We start from the raw sequence: 22,143 nt of genomic DNA, 5'->3' as shown, positions 1-22,143 counted from the left end.
GCGATTCTTAAAAGAGGGTGCGGTACATCTCTTTCGGACTTACCCCCCCCACACACACCCACACACCCACACACACGCGCACACACACACACACACACACACACACACACACACACACACACACACATATATATATATATATATATATATATATATATTGTGTGTGTGTGTGTGTGTGTGTGTGTGTGTGTGTGTCTATATATATATATATATATTGATAGAGTGAAAGAATAGGAGAGAGAGGGAGAGGAAAAATAGACGAGAGGGCGGAATTCTTGTTAGAAAGTTTTGGTTGTGCGCAAGGCAATTATCCAAGCCATGTTTCTGGAAGGATGCCTCTAGGTAATTGGCGAGAACCTTTCCTGGATGGAAACTTTTTCCCTTGCGAGTACTACGCAACATTTCTGAGAAGTATCTTTTTTTGAAGCTCTTCTCGAACGTATCGATCATTAGTGATATCGAGAGCTATCTTTTGCGCAGAAACTTACAAATTTAGCTATGAAGTTGACTGCCGGAGGGAAGAAAAAAAAACCTCCTGGATATTGGCTATTAAAATAACGCTAATTGCGACTTTCACCTTGAGATAGCATACCATTCAGCAGGAAACTTGCCCTCGCATTTATGGAGCACTGCATTGGTGATGAGGCCCTGAAGTGTCTGCTTCTACGTGTGTATGTAATCTTCAGGCTTATATGCTTACAGTACAGGGTGATTCTTATGGACCCGAACACCCATAAAAATGTGCTTGGTTTCCCACCTTGTGGAGCATCTCCTTGCTATGGTATGGGTGCATGGAAAGGGACGAACTGGAGAAACATCCAGAGAATTCAGATAAAACTTCATCGCTTCAATAAACCAGTTCAGCCTATTTATTGAAACATGAGAAGGTAGTGGCTTTGCAACTGGTTCTGTGTTAGATTCACAATGCTGACGGACCTCTATCGGAAAACAGACTAACTATCACCACACCACATATATGAAGAGGATAACATTCCTTTGAACCAGTAACGGCGATTAGGGGGCGGAGGGGCAGTTGCCCTCCCACTTTTCGCCTCTTTTGCCCCCGCACTATGCTAAACCTTAAGTAAACTGTCCTTGGCCCCTCAGTTTTGGTACCTTGCCTCCCCTAGAGTAGTGTCAAGCCAGGAACCGGTGTCCAATCACATCGCAGAACGTCTAATTGGCTGTTTGATCGCAAGTTCCTTCGTAGGTAAACGCGGCAACAGAGGGTCATTGCGAGAAAGGTGGGCGATACTGTGATTTCGCTGTACTAGGGACGTTCAATATATAAGTTTCCCTGTGCTATAAAATATTGTATAATGCAATGCCATTAAAAAGAAGCACATGGTTGACAAGCGCCATCCTTCGTCTACAAGGAACAACAATCGATTCGTTAACAGACGTGAAGGCGCATGCGCTCAAGAGCGAAAAGTAAATGCTTGTTCGGAAAATGCGGGCTCGCGTCATAAGGAGTTCAGAAGAATGGATGCTAAGGGCGTTCTGCTGATGGACTTTTTGGAGCGAGGAAGAACAATTAATGCTGACCGTTATTGTCAAACATTGGATAAACTGAAAAACGCAATTCGACATAAGCGAGTATGTCTCCAGTCAGCTGGTGTCATTCATCTTGACGATAACGCTCGCCCTCACTCAGCAGTGCAAACACAACACAAAATTGAAGAATTGGGGTGGGAACGGCTGCCCCACCCTCCATACAGGCCCGATTTAGCGCAGAGTGATTTCCATCTTTTTCCGGTGTTCAAGTCTGAATTGCAAGGTTACCGTTTCGAAACAGATGACGAAGTGAAGCGGAATGTGAGAATAGTGCTCATTAGCCAGAGCCCTGATTTTCTTGCAAATGGTATGGACAAATTGGTGCAACGGTGGGAAAAATGCCTGAATCTCTATGGGATTATGTGGAGAAGTGAGGAAGGATCCTCCTACACATGTATATATAGTTTTCTCTTGTATCTTAAAAATAAAATTTTTTACAGCATACGGAAACTTATATATTGAACGACCCACTGGAACCCAATGACCGCCACTGCTTTCAACCTACACCTTTTTACGCTTACGAATAATAAGTTCTCGGACTATAAATAGTATCCGATCATGTATTTTCGCCCACGGTGTATACAGAGTAAGTGAAAGAGAATGAAATAACTTTAAACAGTTGTTATGAAGTAACTTCTTACTATGATAAATTAAACAAGACATCAATATAAAAGAAAGAGTCCGGGAGTTATATTCCCACTTGGCGCGCTTATGCTGCTTTGCCGCTGCTCCGCCAGGATCGCTAGTGTGGCAAAATGGCGAGTGACTAGCAGAAGGCCTATTGCTTCTTGGAGTTAGCGAAGACTGATTCATCACAGTGGTTCAAAGATATTTCTGCAAGCTTTTCGGTAGCAACTCACAATCTCTGAACAACATCTACCGTTGGTACGTACAAACAATTCGAAGAGACTGGACCTGTGTGTAGTGAACTTCTTGCGAACGCTTTACTAATTCTGTTCACATAGACGCGGCCACCCATTACTCTTCCTTTTACAAACTTTAAATTACCTTATATATATTTCTTTACATATATCAGTGATGCCTCTGGGATGGTATTGTGATAACGTCGACCCTTGCAATAAAGGTGTTCCTTGGTCGATACCCTATGTAGGTACATTGCAAAGTGGTTCGGATCCCACTTTAAACTGTATGTTCAGTCTCGATTAGCTAATCTGTGCATAAAGTGGACTTTATGTTTGAATTTAAATTTTAAATAGGCTAATCGGGACTGAACCTACAACTTAAAGAAGGAATCTGAATCACTATGTGCCTACACCTGGTATCGAACCAGGGACCCTTTCATTACAAGGAGATGATGGTACCACCACGCCATCTGGGAGATCCTATTCTACATTTATGTACGTACGTTATTCGCATGTTTTGACTACTTAAAAATCTGAGACTTAATTATATTAATTTTAAAAAAATACTAATTGTAATTCTCATGTTAAAACACGGGAAGTTCTTTTTACTGTGTATCACGATGTATAAAGGACCTGTTTCCTCAAAGTTTAGATACAAAGACATACATATTAAGGTTCCCCATGCAGTCACAGGCAGAGGTGGGACAAGGCTCAAGTCGAGCAGAGCATATTAATTTGACGCCCACCGTGTATACCAGATTTCAGTTTACGACTATTCATGCTGATAGACCCTGAGAAGCTTCATTTCCTGTCCGCTAGAGGGGAGATGCACGGCATACGTATAAGCGTTTATTTGAATACTCACAGAATTACTGAGAGACACAGAACTTCAAAAATAAAATGCATATTTATTAGCTTCAAGCATGTGGGACGATTCGCTGAAAATGGCTTCCACAAAAGTAGATAAAACAGGGAATAATTAACAGTTCCGTAAATAGATTGTAGGATTCCTTACTTTTCAATGCAATTCTTGCTGTATACTCGCTGTATATGAAAAATATATTATTTTAGCCTTTGTTGTATAATTTCCTCTGAACTTTTTACAAGGAAAGGATTATATTGGGATCATACTGCTTTGAATGGCATTAACAGGAAGATTTATATACACTACTACTCAATATGCATAAAATATTAATCAGAAACTTACTTTTCTCCAACTATATGTAACATCATTTTTGTTATTCGATAAATATTCAATTATTCATCTATTTGACAATAATTTCATTGCTAGGTCACTTGTTTTTATGTAAATTATTCCGATCTTAACTTCAGGTAAGCTACGTAATGAATATGCGATGTTATATCTCTATTCTTATACAGTCTTTTTACCTATTCGTGTAATAATAATATAATATTGATTTATGTATTGTAATTAGTATTAATTTTATATAATATAATTAATTTAATTAAAGTATTATTATTATTATTATTATTACTATTAATATTATTCCTGAGACACTTGGTTCTGGACCCCTCCCCCCGAAACATATTTCTAGATACGTGCCTGGTGCCGAGATGTCCAAATGTCCATGGAAAAAGGCGCCAAGAGGATTGGCGAATTGGGAAAGAACAGGGAATGTCCCAACATTAAAGCGCCATTTTCTCGAAAAAGCGCTTTTGTGACATTCCTTCTTTTTCCCCTTACTTTTCAACTATAAAATTTTGTCCCCCCAAAAAAAATTCCCATGACGCAGGCGCGTCATGAATCCCCCCTATAGGCACCCCTGCGCATAATGCAGGAAATTAAAACTGTTCCTTCATTTGTTATAATATTCAATGCACTTAGTACAAGTTAACCGGATATTTAGATGCCTCGTTATATTAACTTCTTAGCGTCGTCGCCTTGTAATCTAGGGGTCCCGGGTTCGATACCCGGTGGAGGCACTTAGTGGTTCGGATCCCACTTTAAACTGAAGGCCCAGTTCCGATTAGCCTTATGGACTTAAAACACCAAATCAACCAACCAACATTAACTTCTATGTTACTCAATAATGCACATAAAAGGAAAAAGCCAAATGAAATCAGAGAAAGATGTAAATATGTTTTATGTGACCCAACAGGAAATTTTCCATAAAATGTGGTTTATGTAGTATGACAAATTTTAATTTGAAAGTACACATTTGTTTTGTTTGTGTATTATATTTTACCATCTTTTCACAAATGCAATATTTTTTTCTTAGGAAATGAGGGGATGCAGCCTCATTAAACTACAACTGAGCACGCCGTTGGTTTGAGGACACCATTAAGTGAGTACAAAATTTACTTCTACTTTCAGTTGTTTTTTGAAATATTAATTCTCTTAAAATGTTTGAGTACTGAACTGTTTTCATGAATGTAATGACTATAATGAATGCAATACCATTTTACTCCTTAAACTATTTCTAACAATAATGAATAGAAGAAAGTTGCCCAAATCGCACCAGTTTTCAAATAAATGGGCGCAGCTGAAAGACAAGTGACATGACGTAAGCTTTTGATGTAGCAGCTCGTAAAGGGAACTTTTACCTCTTTTCATATGTCTTTGGAAAATTTTATTCCAATTGGAAGTACCAGAAAAATATGAAATTCCAAACCCTTGCAAAGGGCGCGATTTAGGCAACTGGTCTCCTAGATAGCACAACAGTGTGCCCAAATTGCACCGCTATATAAAATATTGTCAAAGAACATGTTGCAAAGACTCAAAGACTGCAAAATGCAGTGGCAGGTTCTCCTTTGACAGTATGTTTATTTAGAGCCGCAATGTTTCCAAAAATATATCAATTTTGTTCGACGTCACGGCTGATATAATGAAAACAGGATCCATTTTCGGGTACCTTGGCCCTTGGCCTAAAACCCCAGCACAAAGGTTTCGGTGTGGTTACCATGGCAACGGGGCCCCCGGGCCACTCAAAAAGTGGCCTTTCGCGAGTGGATATTTTAAACGCGGCTGGGAATCTTTTCGAAAATGGCGGCTGTCGAAATGTGATCCTATACAAGTGCGAAAAGTCGAGTACGAACCGAATCGCTACAGGGTCCCAAAAAGTCCCAACAAAAACTTTTTTTTTACGTGGCCACCGGTGTCGAAAACATGGGTCGCTTTGGGAAAATGATGAACAGGTAAAAGTATTCTCGACATTAATTTTGAAGCTGGAAAAAATAAACACAACATCGGACTGTAGTTTATTTGCAGACATCACAAATGTAGAAATGCAATTCCTCGTTTGATTGATTGATTTGCTTTATTTTACTTAGCCTTTTGTGCCACTTTTCGCTAATTTGCGAAGATGGAAATGAGTGATGATGTGATGAAATTGATGAATGGACACTCGCAAACATCCATGCCCAGGCCGGGATTCGAACCCAGAACCCCTCGCGTCGTAGTTACTCGTTTGAGACGAATCGTGTACCCATTTCTTTCACTCGATGCATTGTACCATGTTTTTCTTCACGTAGGAAGTAATACCATGGTGTGTCTTTTTCAGCTTGGGTTTTATCTTTGTCGCAACAACATTTCAATTTCTTAGATATAATTGTAGGCGATTTTTATGTTCTGGAAGTTTACTTTTGGTAGGCTTGAGATCCTGAAATAGAGACGCAGATGCTGGTTGTTGTTTGAGTCCTCTCGTATGTGTCTTTGTGTGGCTCTAGGCCCGCGATGAGGTTGAAGGACCTGTCTCTCTACAAACGTGTTAGGTTTTAGCGAAATGCTAACTTCTTTTCTTCTGCATTCCCTCTAGTTTGTGCGTATAGGGACTGGATGCGAGCAGTACAGCTCTTTGAAGACCTCTCGCCCTCAATTGGTTTCGTTCTGTCCGGTCTTCACGTCGGCAAGGGCTTATTTCGGGTACTTTTCTAACCTTGAAGATTTTTCTGTCTCCATTCCAGACTTTGGGACTTTCACGGTGTGTTTTCAGGTGATTCTGGAGAAGGATAATTTCTCTAACAAGGGAGGTTATCGAAGTGTCCCCCTCCGATTTCCATGAAACTTGGCAGGTGTATAGAGGAGGCCAAAAAAAGAAATACGTATTTTTTTGTTTCGGCTAACAAACGGTTTTAGGGGGCAAACCCTCCCTCAAATGTCAAGATGAGGACAAATTGAAGTGCGGATCTGACCCCTGTGTCCCCCCACCCCGATTTCCATGAATCGTGGCAGGTGTATAGAGAGGCCCAAAGGAAGATAGACCTGTTTTTTTTTTTGTTTCGGCCAAAAAACTGTTTGAGGGGCCAAAACTCCCGTCTATTGATATGCCCATGCCTATCCGGGAACAACGGTGTCTATGAATTCGGCATCTCTCTACAATTGCACTGCGTTTGGTACCGACAATTCTACAGTTCTGTGCTGTGTGTGTTCCAATTATATTTGCGTGTTCTTCCTATGCCAGATTTACGTGGTTTCGGGGTCAGATCCCCACTTAAATTTCTCATCTTGACATTTGGGGGAGGGGGTCGCCCCCTAAAACAGTTTTTTTAGCCGAAACGAAAAACACGTATTTCTTCCTTTGAGCCCCTCTATACACCTGCCAAGTTTCATGGAAATCGGAGGGGGACACAGGGGTCAGATCCTCACTTCAATTTGTCCTCAACTTGACATTTGAGGCGGTTTTGCCCTCTAAAACAGTTTTTTTAGCCGAAACAAAAAAACACGTATTCCTATTTTTTTGGCCCCTCTATACACCTGCCAAGTTTCATGGAAATCGGAGGGGGACACTTAGATAACCTCCCTTGTAAGTGTGGTCATCGACAATCCTTTCATCTCGATTCTTCGGAATTCCATACTTTCTACAACATGCATTTAATCCGATTTTCCCCTCCTTGTATTCAATCAAAGTAGATGTCATGTTCTCAGAGTTCCATTCACCCTTTTCGCCTTTTATCCCATCTTTTCTTCTTCCATTGCACTTGACTCTAGAAAAAGAAGAGAAAACACAAATACAACTTGTGTGATTGGGCAAACGCGACGTGGTGCGATTTACGTGCACCTGCCATTGTGGAATAAACAATGTTCCCTGCCTTACTGCGTAAGCAAAGCACAATACGAATGTGGTTAAAATTAATCTGACAGAATTGACGCACGTGGCAAATAACTAAAGTTTAAAATAATATAACTCACTCGTCTCCTATGTCCTTATGAAAAGGTTAAAAGAATAGCATGAAGGACAGATGTTTTCTTCAAATGCCCATACAACGTCTTTCACTTCACCAACAAGTACGACAGACAGGCTGTGTTCTTGGGCATGTCTGAAGTTCCAAATACAGCCGCTAGATTATATCAATGTGCAGTAAATTTGTTTGTAGACCAGTGGTGCGAATTGGTAACCGTTATGATTTAGACAACTTTCTCCTAAATATTACTATATGTACTACATTAACTTCTGTCTGCACACCTTCCACTAATTGAATCAACAGTACCTGTGACAAAATATTATCTGGTGTACTACAGTTTACTCACAACATATACTTCTTATTTCTTTATCACGCAGCGAAGATATTGAATGTCATCAAATTACATTACCCTAGGATGACAAAAAATCACGGCCACAAGTTTTACTTATATAACAAATCAACAATTAGCGAAGACATTGCATGTGATGGCATTTGTTTTCAAAAATGAACATTTGTTTGTTTATATCCTCAGTGAAAGTTGTAACATTCTTTAAAATATAAGATCGCTACAAATTGTAACTACACTAAGTATAGCAGAAGGCCCATTAACATATTATCAGAGATCTTGTTGTGTCAATGATTAAAATATGTTTTGAAGTACTGCCAATAATGATATTTATTACATAAATGTTCATTATATTCTTGAACCTATTCTCATTAATTTTCATTACAATGCAATTACAAAGCATGGGCATTATCTAACAATGCACAACCAAGGTATAAGTATAATGAAAAAACATTTCAACTACTATTGTCTCTTTAAGCTAAGACTAATGTCAAAACCAACCAACCTAGTATGTGTGCACTCTGCAGCTGCTCAGGAAGGAAGAACTCCTTAACAGGAAGAGCCTTCTCTCCCCGAGGAGAGAACATCACGTGATCAAAAACAAAGGACAATCGAGTACACGATAGTACCAGATCCTTACTTTTTTATATTTGCTGTAACGAGCAGGTCACAAAGTTTGGTTTATAAGTATCCAAGAACTTATGAATCAACGTAATATATTGGTAATTGCTGGTGTCATAGTTTAGAAAAATGTCCTGGGTAGGACTCGAACTCCAACCTTCGTTAGCGAGGCCGTACATCAGGCGCTGAACTCATGTTAGCCAGGGTAGCTGGAGTTAGTCTCATCGATATCATCATTTAGTCTCATCTTCTCCATAGATGGAGCTGTATGCAAGCAATATCTAAAATAGGAAAACAGCCATGACAAATCTAGTTTCTAAATATTGTCTCTATTTCAGAAATGAATATTTATATTTACTTTATGTTGTCCTTCATCTTGTCCTTTGGATTGCTTTCTTCTTTCATTGTTCATTTTCCAGAACGCTACACACATGCAGTTTATTTAATGAGAAAAGAATATATAGCCTATTCGTGACATTTATATGTCCTAAATAATTAGTTGGAGATCGGTTTGTTCATTGAACTCTCCAGCCTAACTATTGCTTATTTTTGTGGGAGCAGGAAAAGGTTTATTATCCATTTGCCTTGACTCATCTCACACAACAGGTTAGTAGGTGCCCCGAGTTGATACTTTCCTGCAGATGAGGTCTTGCACGAAAAGGTTTATTATCCATAAGTCCTAATTCCTTAACAGTTGGTGTAACTCTTGAATTAGGTATTGAGTATTACGTATATACGATTTGCTTTTTGTGTAAACAATTTGTTTCTAGGAACAGAAACAGCAGCAGTTTTCGGAGAACATACATGGAACATACAAGCCTTTTTTAATTAAAATTGTTCACTTGTGCTAACGGATATGTTTTTTTCAGCTTTAGTTCGTAGAATTTTGTGTTTTCTCCAATAACCATTGAAAATGGCTATTTTCATCTCGCGTAAACCTCTGGTAAAATGTTTTAATGACGTTCCTACTACACGAAAATAAAAAAAAAAGTTTTCTCCGAATTACCATTGTTAATTGGCTAGTATGATGTGCAACCTCAACTAGAAAACAACTTCCACAGACAATGCACGTTCTTCTGAATTTAGAATTTACGAGGGCAGATCAAAAATAAGCTAACGACTATAATGTGTACACATGTACAAATATCGATACAATTTTACACCAGTACAGAGTAAGACCTTACTTGCTACTATGGCCAACAGAGATCGCCAGCTCTCTTGTCAATCATGTCACACCATAATCAAGACGGCTGTACTTGTGTATACACTGCATTTCTTCTTCTTCTTCTCTCTCCCCCCCTCAGTGTGAGAAAGAAAGGAACAAAGATTATATATAATGCGATACCAGCCGATATCATTGGTTTTTGACTCGCTAGAAGGGTGGCCAAAACCAATGTTTATTTATTTTCAAAGGTTCGATCACCTTTTCCAATTTACATTTGGCTTTGAAGAAAAATGAAAAATAAATATTTGTGCATTTGTTAATTGAACATGGACTCAAGTTCCGTGAACAGCATGTACGTGACAATGGGCCCGTTCCGAAAGTCGCACGAGTTTAACGCGTTAAACCAGTTATGGTAACTGGCTGTCCCATAAGTGTTTCCGTGCGTTTCGTGAGTTTCATTATGCTGTCCCAAAAGTCGCATTCCGTGCGTTTCGTGCAAGAACGATATTGACCAAGCGCACGGGCCAGGAGGCTGGTTCGTTCGGTGAGAATCGTTTGCTGCCTACAAACAACGCGCGTACTAATGGATTCAAACTCCACTAGTTCGGAAGATGTATTATAATTTTAACAGAGACCGATATGAAGCAACATGCACAAGATGAATATGCCTTGACCATAGGAGTTCCTTTGAAGTCTACCAGGCTTTGTCCCCACATATGCCATCTCGTGTAACAATAATCCCAATGAGGTCCCTGCAGCCAACGAGGCACCTGGTGTATTGTGTACATTTCTCTGTTTAGAGACCTCTCGCAGTCAATACAGTCATCGCCCTGTGAGTGGTGCCCGTGTCTCAGACATAGTACATAGCATATTCCTGGAAATTCAAAAACCTGGGCTATTCCCCCTTCTCCTTTCCAACTTTAGACTTTTGATGTCCCGACCTGCATGACTGGGTTTCAACAAGCGTGTTTCGGCACAGGGAACTTGGCAAGGGAATAATTTTATTTGAACGACAGTTGATGGCACTTACTTGCTGGAAAGTGTAGTGGTGGGTTTGGATTTATTTCCACGCCAAGAGATAGTACCAAGCATTTAATACTTTTTTAGAAATAATTTGACGAAAGTATACCGGGTGAGTCACCTAAAATTACCACCGGAAATATTTCGTGAACAACAATAACAATTGAAAAACTGCTTTCGCACATATAAAGATATGAGAGGGGCTCATGAAATGAGTGGACACAATTACGTTCAACTACGTAAGGAAATATGGTTTTCAACACAAACTTAGTATTTTTTAAATGGAGACCCCATTTTATTTTTAGCTCATTTGAAAGTACGGAGAAATTCATCAAGACTGGCGTTTGTTACATTGTAATACGTCAAACCGTTCTCAAGAATTGTAACGTGTAGTTGAGTGGGAAGGTTCATGCCTACTATGCCTTTCGGCGGAGCCGAGCGAAAATACCGTCGTGCATACAGCCTGCACGCTTGTGCTGCATTTTTTCTACACTTGCCATAGATAAGCATCATCTCGGCCTTTTCAGAGTTTGAAAATACTATTTTCTCAGCAACAGTTATGACGTGCGTACACTATCACAAACGTATGGTTAATCCGTGTACTTTGTTACTCCCTTCCTTCATTTGATAAAATTGATGAATCAATTAGAAAGAAAGGAAGAAAAATTTATAAGGTACAAAGTTTAAAAGTTGAAAATTTAAAGATTTGTCATGATCAAACGAGAATAGTTGATTGTTCCAATTTCCAGTGTACTAAAAATTATGACGTAAGTGAATGAACGCCAATTAAATATTAGAAAGATGTTAATGTACTAATCTTTATGTATGTAACTGATGGTGGAATGTATAAAATTTATACTTTTTAATATACTGTATTTGTTAACTCAGATAGATGTATCAGAACCTTTTAGATAATTGAGAACTAAAAGTGGTAAACGTTGTAAGTGCCAAAAGCGAAATTGCTGGGAAATCTCATCGTTCCGCACATCAGCCCCTCAACGTTCACACTAGTGACCTCTTTAAACGCCCCTTGAACTAATTTGAGGGCTACCAGCCACTTTTCACGTTTACCACATTATAAAGCATGGCACATTGCACAGTTTAACGTGGAAAACGGTGTTTGAATTATTTTGGCACTTACAGCGTTTACCAATTTTAGTCTTCAATTTGTCAAAGCTCACTTATGTACAAACTACACATTTTATTGTAACCCTCAGTTGTTCGAACTTAACAACTTTTCTAAGCACAACGCATAGTATGCAGAAGAGTAAAATATTTGTTACGATGCATGAATGGCGTCAAAAGGGAGATATGCATGTTACGACACACGACTCAACTTGTGAGAATGTTTGTTACAAGCGTCAACTTCACGTTACAGTTACTTGAGAACTATTTGACGTATTACAATGTAACAAACACCATTCTTAATGAATTTTTGCGTACTTTCAAATGAGATAAAAATAAAACGGGGTTTCCATTAAAAAAACTAAGTTTGTGTTGAAAATCGTACTTCCTTACGTAGTTGAACATATTGTGTCCACTAATTTCATGAGTCCTTCTCATACCTTTATATCTGCGAAAGCAGTTTTCCAATATTTATTGTTGTTTACGAAATATTTCCGGTGGTAATTTTAGGTGACTCAGCCGGTATATGTCAAAGAAAAGTCAAGTCGGAATATCACTATACTGAAATCAATCAGCTGATATATAAGTAAGAGACTGGCAAGTTATCACCCTCCCCTTACATTTCGTTTATTATTTATTATTCTCTTTGTTAAAGGACAAGAAAGAGACGAGGTAGGGTTTACATTACAGTTTTACTGTTAGTTTTTTAGACGTCGTGTCTGGGGCTGGTAAATCGCAAATTATTCTTGCGTGATTCCTTAGTTTAAAGAAGGTCGAAGAGGCATGATCTCATTTTCAACATTGGGGGGCACGAGCGCCTCGCTTTTAGCTTCTCATAATATTTTTTCTCATATTTGAAACATTTGATCGATTGTCACTGTCTGTAAAGTTGTGATGCATTGTTACAAGAGAGAGCATCGTTTGGTGGGTTAATTTATTCATCGCCCCTTGTCAAAAATACATATCTACAAAATGCAACAATACTAAACACACATACACATGCAATAACTAGCCTTTGTTATTTTAAATTCGAATTATACAAGTATCGGCATCGGCTTAAAGTGATATCGGCTCAGCCCTAATATATATATCTATATATATATATATATCTATATATATATCTATATATATCTATATATACATATCTATCTATCTATCTATCTATCTATATATATATATATATATATATATATATATATATATATATATATAGTGTCGCAAAACTCTTTGAACAACGCTTGGGTGCTGGTAGATATCATAAAAACAAGTAACTTTACCTTATAAAGTTTACCTCGAAAGCGCTTAGTTTCTGAGCTATTTCATCATATCGTCCTCATCTTCGCGATTAGCCAGACGTGGCAGAAAAGCGAATTAAAATAAACCAAATCAATCAATCAATTATGGAGATATTTTAGAAAGAGTAATCTTGAATTTCAGTCTGCCTATTATTTGTCTTGGTCAGTTTATAAATACTGTTGTTGATTTGGTGTTTTAAGTCCACTTTATGCACAGTAAGGCTAATCGGGACTGGACCTACAATTTAAAGTGGGATCCGAACCACTATGTACCTCCACCGGGTATCGAACCCGGGACCCCTTGATTGCAAGGCGACGACGCTACCACTGCGCCATCGAGGAGGCACTAGTTTATAAATACTGTCAATGCTTCTTACAACATCGCAAGTATCATTAATGTTTTGAATTTTGCTCAGGCAAGACTCCCAAGTTGTTCTTCTCAAGTCGTCTCTCTTAACGAGGAACGCAAATGGCAACCCTGACACGTGCCCCTGGTAGTTATGTCAGAGCAAGAGTTTGCTGTGTTGGGTTGCATACGTACAGGATAGATTTTAAGCGCTTATAGCTCGGGAACTAAGTGCTTTCGAGGTAAACTTTATAGGGGAAAGTTACTTGTTTTTATGATATCTACCACCATGTTTGATGGGATAGGAGTAGGGAATGAGGTCACCGTGAATGGTTAAATATTTCGACGCAGGTTGATAATTCACATTGGAATTGAAAATATTAAATTAAGGATTATAAGTTGGTTCACACGTAATTGCGTTCAAAATTGTAGCAAAAACGTTCAGGTGTTGTTTGTTTTTATTGCTAGGAGTCAATATCTGGACAGAACACTGACAGAAACTGACATAGCAGTAACGATACTCTACCAATGAACCATACAATACGAACTGCATTATGTTGTTGACCTCTTTCCGAACACAGTAGTGCCAACTCATGGGAAATTGGGCATTGTAATTCGGTGTTAAATGGTCATAGGAATTATTTGGCTTGTAAGTTATATCCAATCCATTGTAAATACATTTGGTGGTATTTCTCATAAGGACAGTCCTAGTGAAGAATGGATTTGGTATCATTTTTGTTCGTTGTGGCAGAACAGTAATTTTGCCGGCATTCAGAATGATATTTACACGCCAATTTTGTCAGCAGAAGACTACTAGTTGGGAAGTGTAAGGCATTTTATTAAAAAAATGACAATATCGAAATAGTCAATGCCGTGTTGTGACTTGTGTTAATACGTATTTAGTAAAATTGCCCATATCGCCCCAGGAGCCTGCTCAGGTTACCACTTGTCAGGCTAAAATGAGTTTTAGGCTTTGTTTTTTATTAAACAGGGTGGCTCAATAAGTCACTTAACACCCCCAGTACAAGGCCACTGCAGCGCGCAATATGGAAATGGTGATGACCAATCGTTATCAGGCCAAGGGGGAACCACATTGACGCCACCCACACGGTCGGCGGCCATCTTGATGTCCGCCATCTTGAATTCAACTTCAGAATTTTAAATGGGAAGGGGGTCGTGCGACATATCAAAATGGGCTAGAATTTCACGAGAAATGCAATGGTGAAGGTTTTTTAGACGTATCTTTAACCAGTAAAAAGTTATGACTGAATTCTTGTACCAATTTGCTCCTTTTCGAGGTGTTAGAAAAATGCCTTAAAATTTGTTTAGCGCATCGGTAATGCATCGAGATCAAAGTGACGTCTATGGAGAGAAGTTCGCATGCCATTGCACATTATTTTAATCGGATACATCCATGAAGAGCTGTGCATTATGAATGGTTGTCGCGAACAATTTACAGTGTGACGCTTCCATTGAATTAAAAGTCCTTCACAGTGACAAGGCTAATGTTTATGTTCATAAGGAAGTTTATAAACATAATATGTGACCCTTGTCATCTGATAACTAACTTTGGACAAAAACTGGTTCATAACGTTCCCATAAGTGTTCTGGTGTTCTTCCCTATTGAAAAAACTCTGTAAAAAGTACCTTCTTCCATAAGCAAGGATGAAAAAAAAACTGTTTATTTAACAAATCCAAGTAGCCCTAAGCATTTAAGGTTCCGTTGATGGAAAATTGACTAACCAATCGTGTTCCACACAGCACGCCACACCTTTAACTTACCAACACTAACCATTCAGCTTTGATCTGTCGAAAATGGGTTATCAGATAAAAATCATCGAATATTCTGTTTATGAACTTCCTTATGAACATAAACATTAGCCTTGTCACTGTGAAGGACTTTTAATTCAATGGAAGCGTCACACTGTAAATTGTTCGCGACAACCATTCATATTGCACAGCTCTTCTTGGATGTATCCGACTAAAATAATGTGCAATGGCATGCGAACGTCTCTCCATAGACGTCACTTTGATCTCGATGCATTACCGAAGCGCTAAACAAATTTTAAGGCATTTTTCTAACACCTCGAAAAGGAGCAAATTGGTACAAGAATTCAGTCATAACTTTTTACTGGTTAAAGATACGTCTAAAAAACCTTCACCATTGCATTTCTCGTGAAATTCTAGCCCATTTTGATATGTCGCACGACCCCCTTCCCATTTAAAATTCTGAAGTTGAATTCAAGATGGCGGACATCAAGATGGCCGCCGACCGTGTGGGTGGCGTCAATGTGGTTCCCCCTTGGCCTGATAACGATTGGTCATCACCATTTCCATATTGCGCGCTGCAGTGGCCTTGTACTGGGGGTGTTAAGTGACTTATTGAGCCACCCTGTATTACTCACTGATAAAGAGAGAGTTTAGCTTATGCTCACTTCCGTGTATCGTCCAAAGATCGTTCTTCATTTAGCTATATGTCAATCTTAGTGTTAATTGCGATTTTGCCTTAAGGTCAGCGGCGGCTCCTAACTTATCAAAGATGCGTGCTCCAGGTAAAGTCGGGACGCGCTAGCAACCGGCGTGGAACCACCCACTCTGGTAGCGACGCGCAGTTGCCGGATTGACCTACTTCAGGATTTTTGCGATTCCACAGAAACACGTGTAGGATTAAACATCTGGTTAAACAGTCAACAACGGACGGAACACTTCCATTGTTCTCATTCTCAGCAAAAACAACTGATTCTTTAATTAATACTTCTGTTCTTTCATTCATTTTTTATGTTTTTACATACAGGTAGATCGAAGCATTAATTACACATGTACCAAATGTATCATAAATGTTTAGGAAATCGAGCAATTGCTAAGCGTTTCGTTGTAATTTATTGAACTCTGTATTGCCAGAGCCTGTATTATCCTGTAGCTTCCCAAATTATCTCACTTCACACACCCACATGTGTCTCCCCGGTGGTAGGGTAAGCGTCGTCGCCTTGTAATCAAGCAGTGCTGGGTTCGATACCCTGTCGAGGCACATAGTGGTTCGGATCCCACTTCCAACTGTAGGTCCATTCCAGATTAGCCGTAGTGTGCATAAAGTGGACTTTAAAACACCAACTCAATCAATCAATTCACACACAATTGATTTGTTCTTGATAAATTCTTCTCTGTAATACAGTAACTCACTTCTGTGAAATTCTGTATAAAAGGTAAATTTTTGTAGGTTCCGCAAAATATAATTTTAAAAACGTGTTAACGAAACCAAGTTGTACGTAATTTGTTTATACGTTATTCGCCCTAATTTTCAAGAAATACATTTCATTTGTAATTTCTAAAGCTTCAACTATGTCACAGAAGTATAAATTCCATGTTGTTACAAAACAAAGGGCGAGTTTCGTATACAAAAACAATAGGCGGGCATAGCTGCGGTCGGTATTGAGTTGCGAAAAAGACAAGCGTCGCGGTGTGACAAAGAAGGCAAAGAGAGGCGGCATGAAATCAAAGGAGAACGATTTGCCACAGTTGTTCATAACACAAGACGCATTTTCTTTTGTAGGTAATTATTATACGATACAACACAAGTAAATATATGCCGGTAACTGATGCTTGCAATGTACCATAATAAAAACACAACAGCGGTTCTTTCAGTGAAGGTTTTCGGTTGCTGTGTAGAGCAGGAAGAGCAAATGTTTCATGCTTGCCAGAATGTAAAATTCATACGAGAAGTTAACGTTAACCTACAAGAAACTTCAGATTCAAACTTCTAGATTCGTTAAATTATAACTTCACGACGGAAATAACATATATTAGCATACTGATACGTACGTGCTTAATTTCGCGGGATGCTTATTTTTTTCCCGAGCTTGCCAACAGCTGATTAGCCTGTCCGTCTGTTTGTGCAAACGTGGCAACGTAGAAAACCCCCAGCCACATGGCAGCCAACGAGGAGACAGAATTTGGTCACGTTCTGCCGTTCTGCGTTCTGATTGCACGCCGCTTCTTATCGCGTCCCGACTGTAGATGTTGTTTCTTGCATTTACAATTACCCCCCCCCCCTTACACACACACACACACTCTTTGGAACCGCTAGCGTACGCATGGTTTTCTCCCGATGGGTCTGGAATTGTAAAGGTCTGTATCACATATCTGCTTTCTACGTACGGCCGGAATAAGCTATAAATTATTTTGCAATCACCAATTTAAACCTTCATTTTAAAAGCTATTCAAAGCCAAAAATGGAAATCAGAGATCATTTTAAGGGGTGTTTGTATTTAACCCTTTTTTGTTTCCGAGTTCTTTGCTGCTTTCATCTGAAACTCAAAATTTGGAGATGGGATGTAGCCCCCATCAATTTTCTAGCCCAAGCCTCGCGTACGCCACTGCTTGGAACAACACAGAGGACAACTGGTCCTTTACAATGACTGCTCCGTATGCCACGCGCATGACCATGAACCGCACGAAAAAAAAATCGTGTCTGATTCTGTAAAGCTATCCGCCAACTTTCTTCTTATACTGAGATGACAACACTTACCGTGCTGTGGATCTGTGTAGCACGCTAGCAGACAGATTTCGCGAGCTGATTGGCTCCGACCGTAGAACCGAGGGGCATTCGGCCAGATTCGACGCGCCGCGAGATGGTGAAAACATGCTATGAAGCCAATACGCTGGTCTAGTGAACGTCACTTCCGGCGCGTTGCCATAGCAACGGTATACCTGGCAATATACAACGCGCTGTCCGTACTTTCCCCATGCAGTTAGTATTGGAAACGGGCCGCAAGGGATACCTTTTGTTCTTAGTGACAGGGTTTTTCAACGAAAATGGTAATATGTATTGTAAAGATTAGATTCAGAAGAATACGTACATAAAATACAGGTTGCTTACAGGTGACAAGTTAAAGAAGAAATGGAAGAACAAAAGCAGGCACTTTCCATGAAAGTGACCGGCAACTTACGATTTCTTCGGTTTCCTTACACAGGCTTGTTGACGGGTAAATGAACGTAAGTCGATGGTTTTTTGCCTTTGGTCAGATAAGTCTTATTGCTATGCGTATGATTACAATCATTGTGCACATTAGGCATATTTCATGCCTTTGCACTAATGGGTATTCCAAAAACTACAATGCATTTTCTCGATGGGAAGAATACATATGTGTAGTACATAGTCATAGACGTTGAAAGAAATTCTTGTAGGGGTAGCCAAGCCATTGGCATATTTTAATAGTAGTAGTAGTAATATGGGGATTGTCTAAAGTGATTTCAGTCAGTATCCGAAACAGCAAACACAAATGAATAGGGACGAGTACTTCTACTACTAATATCAACAACAATAATAAATGCATATGAAGATAACAATGGTATATTATTATTATTATTGATTGGTTGATTTGGTGTTTTAAGTCCAGTTTATGCACAGGAAGGCTAATCGGTACTGGACCTACAGTTTAAATTGTAATCCGAACCACTATGTGCCTCCACCGTATTATAAGTATTATTATTGCATCCAAAGTAAATGTGTAAACTCAAGGTGTATCACGCCTGTTATTTCAGGAAATTAGATTCGCATTTACATCTTAAACGAATGTCACTTTCCAAAATATATTATGTTCTTGAATTTCCAGAAATTCTGAATAATCGTAAATAAGCGATTTCTAACCGAAAATATTTTACTCCCATTTATAGATTATGAGGAATTGAGATAAAAAAATCACGTTGAAACAATTACGTTATTTTATCACAGGAACACAACTGACAATGGCAAACTGACAGCAACACGAAAGAAATCCCTCCCCTAGAAGCTTATCTTCCAGCTTCTTGGAAATTCACCCCTTTTCGGAGTTATGCATATCGCTGTGTGCATTAAGGACTATTGAACGAAAGATTGAACATGTGATAAATGCAGTGGCGTAAATAACACCCCCGAAGTGGTTGGGGCGCACGAGCTTCGGGCGCAGTAAGAATGATAAACTAAGAAAGACCGATAGTTCACAAAAGGTTCACTTTCGGAGTTAAAATATATTTTCAACCGAACGTATTATATTTTATACCCCTAACTGCAAACAGAAAATGTTAATCACAAGTAGAAAGTGGATTACCAGATTAGAAAAACAAAACTTCATTAGCTGAATGGTTTACGACAGGCAAGAGAACACATTTTCACCCTACTTACAATTTTTACCAAACGGAAAAGAGAAGTTAAAAAAAAATCTTCCTCGACGAAATGATTTCCCCAGCTAAAATTCATCAAAAATTCCTTGAGAAGCACAATGTCAGGAGTGAGAGTGATCGAGCTCGAAAACTAGCAAACAAGAATTTGCTTCCATGAAAAAATGCAGAGGACTGCTAATGATCATTTGTCAATATCGTAATTTTTGTAATGACAGTCTGTTTTCATATATAATTATAATATATACTTTTTTACAGTTTCTCTGTTGTCTTAACCTTTCGTATCAGTTTTTACATTGATTCAAATTACATGTATGCATTTTCATGTTTTTATATACCTAATATATAACGAGTATGGGCGCACAACTGAAAGTAGCGCGGGGGGGGGGGGGGCGCAGAGCATGTTAGTTACGCTACTGGATAAATTCCTGGTGCCTGGAGCTTACTGACCGACCTGAAGGTGTTTTCAGCTTGGCAGCCCATTATCAATTACAACAAATAAATTGTTTTCATTCTAATATTTTTGCATAAAAGAACATGATAAAGAGATAAGTTGGAATAATAACAAGATAATGATGGACAGAGGAAACGGCACATGTTGTGTTCAACCCTTTTGTTCTCGTAATAAGCTCGCAACAAAGGAATAGAGCCTACATTGGTTATGTAAAATATTTAACCTGGTTCACGTAAATATAAAGAAAGGTAATAAACATCTTGCACATACACAAAGGTATTATTAAGAAAACCACTGCAAAAGTTTCGAAAAAGTGCTAGTCACAACACGTGCGACATCTAAGTATCGCTTTCCTTAACATCATATTCTTTCCTTCATGCTTGTTTACGCCCCTCCTTCGACGACACCTTCTTATCTTATACATCTGAAACTACGAAAGTGGTTCTCCTTACATGCTAACCCTCCCTTCTTCATTGTTTTCGGCTCATATTTCCAAAACCTCAGCAACGCTCTATGGCCAACGCCATGTTACCGACCTTAGCAACCAACGTAGCAACCAGTTGTTTAATGCCAATATGGCCGCACCCATGCGCGGGCCCAGCAGACGACTTGACCAGCGTATAGTACGGTATCCGTTGTAACTTAACAGCGTGCGGAAAATACATAGCGCGGTGCAAACTTTTGAGCCTCTTAATGTGAGAAGTTTCATTTCACTGCAGTGTTTTATTAAACTTATTCAATCTATAAAATGTGTCCCTTTCTTTCATTTCATTTTAGTAAATTGAGTAACGTGCTATAGCACGGTAGCACGTATTAAGCAGCCGCCACTGCTTAAGGTGGTCATATATCCCCGACTTTCCATAGTGATCCGACTTCTGCATGCAATGAACGCTATTTTAACTAATGCAAACATGTGTAAGAGACGCTATGCTACACCTACCCGGTTATAGCGTCACGGTAAACTTATGGGAGGTTGTCGATCATCCATTTTACAGTCCTGATCTGGTACCACCGCAAAGTTCCTGAAAATATCTGTTAACAATATGGACTCGGGTTTCCATAGTAAGTGTTTCACAAGGATTTGAGAAAATTCATTGATGCATTGGTGGAATATCTTATAAAATATGGAGAGATAATATTTGGTGAAGCCTTGTTGTAGATTCTACCGAAAATATCTGTCAACGAACGTACTCACCTATACTCTGTCGCGAGAATCTGTGGAGCAAGGCCACGCATAACGGCTGACGCGGGGAGAAAGCCAGTGGGGAAAGCCTGTTTGCGCGCTGCTGCAAACGGCTGGTAGCTGCAGCCGCGTTTTCCCCTCCATGCAGTCACTTCCCCTCTCATTGGCCGAGCCCTCTCTAGCCACTTCTTGCGCAGAGGGCTTGATTTCGTTCGTTTGCTCCTGAGATTCCCGAGACAAAGTATAATTTTAGTTAAGGAATCTATTATTCATCTACTGTAACATTGAAGTCCATGTAAGCAAATGCATATGTCTTGTGAGAAATCCAACAGGCTAATTCCTATATCTGCTTTTGCCCAGGAATTTTGCGCATAGTTATATAGTAGTGCGATAAAACCATACCCCTTAATTAAGCTACTATAATGAAGATGCGGATCCTTATTTTGTGAATCATTTTGACGAACTGAGTTAGGAATTAACTAATAGGAAAATAACTACAAGTCATGTGCTTCTGTTTACATGGCCTTCATTCTTACCGTAGACAAAGAATAGACACTCGTTAACTGTGGTAGCTTGTTATGCTAGATGAAGGCAAGAAGTGAAATCATGTGTCAAAGGACGTGTGCTGCTTTCAGCTGGACAGTAACCTACTTGGAGATCAGAGAGACATTTATTAGATCTAAGCGTCAAAGCTTCGTAAGTTAACTGCTCAGCTTGCGACACGTAAACTTCAAGAGTAGGCCTTCGGTAAATTCTTGTCATATTCAGGCCTTAATTTCAAACGGTTTTGCAGACTTTAGGAAGCTGGGTGAGGCGATTTACCGGAAATTAAGGGAAGACCCTTTGGTAATGAAAAATAAGGCGCTGGGTTGG

Source organism: Lepisma saccharinum, chromosome 10, assembly GCF_977018435.1.
Source record: "Lepisma saccharinum chromosome 10, izLepSacc3.1, whole genome shotgun sequence".
In the NCBI taxonomy this organism is placed as follows: domain Eukaryota; kingdom Metazoa; phylum Arthropoda; class Insecta; order Zygentoma; family Lepismatidae; genus Lepisma; species Lepisma saccharinum.
The sequence above is the reverse complement of the archived record's forward strand: the minus strand, read 5'-3'. Positions refer to the sequence as shown.